The sequence below is a fragment of the Anomaloglossus baeobatrachus genome, chromosome 7 (genome assembly GCF_048569485.1).
Source record: "Anomaloglossus baeobatrachus isolate aAnoBae1 chromosome 7, aAnoBae1.hap1, whole genome shotgun sequence".
Lineage (NCBI taxonomy): Eukaryota > Metazoa > Chordata > Amphibia > Anura > Aromobatidae > Anomaloglossus > Anomaloglossus baeobatrachus.
Window position 1 is genome coordinate 256,955,134 of NC_134359.1, and position 326 is coordinate 256,955,459.

Consider the following 326-nt stretch of genomic DNA (forward strand, 5'->3'; position numbering starts at 1 on the left):
CTCAGGAGCCGGAGCAGTGCTCATGCAGAAGTCCTCCTCCGGGAAGATGGTGACTTGCGGATTCTTCTCCAAGGGCTTCTCAGCGCCTGAACGCAACTATACCATCGGGGACCGAGAGCTCTTGGCAGTCAAACTGGCACTGGAGGAATGGCGCTACCTCCTGGAAGGTGCAGTGTATCCCGTGATCATCTACACGGACCACAAGAACCTAGAATACCTGCGGTCCGCTCAGCGACTGAACCCACGGCAAGCCAGGTGGTCCTTATTCTTTGCCAGGTTCGACTTTCAGCTTCACTTCCGACCCGCGGACAAGAATGTACGCGCTG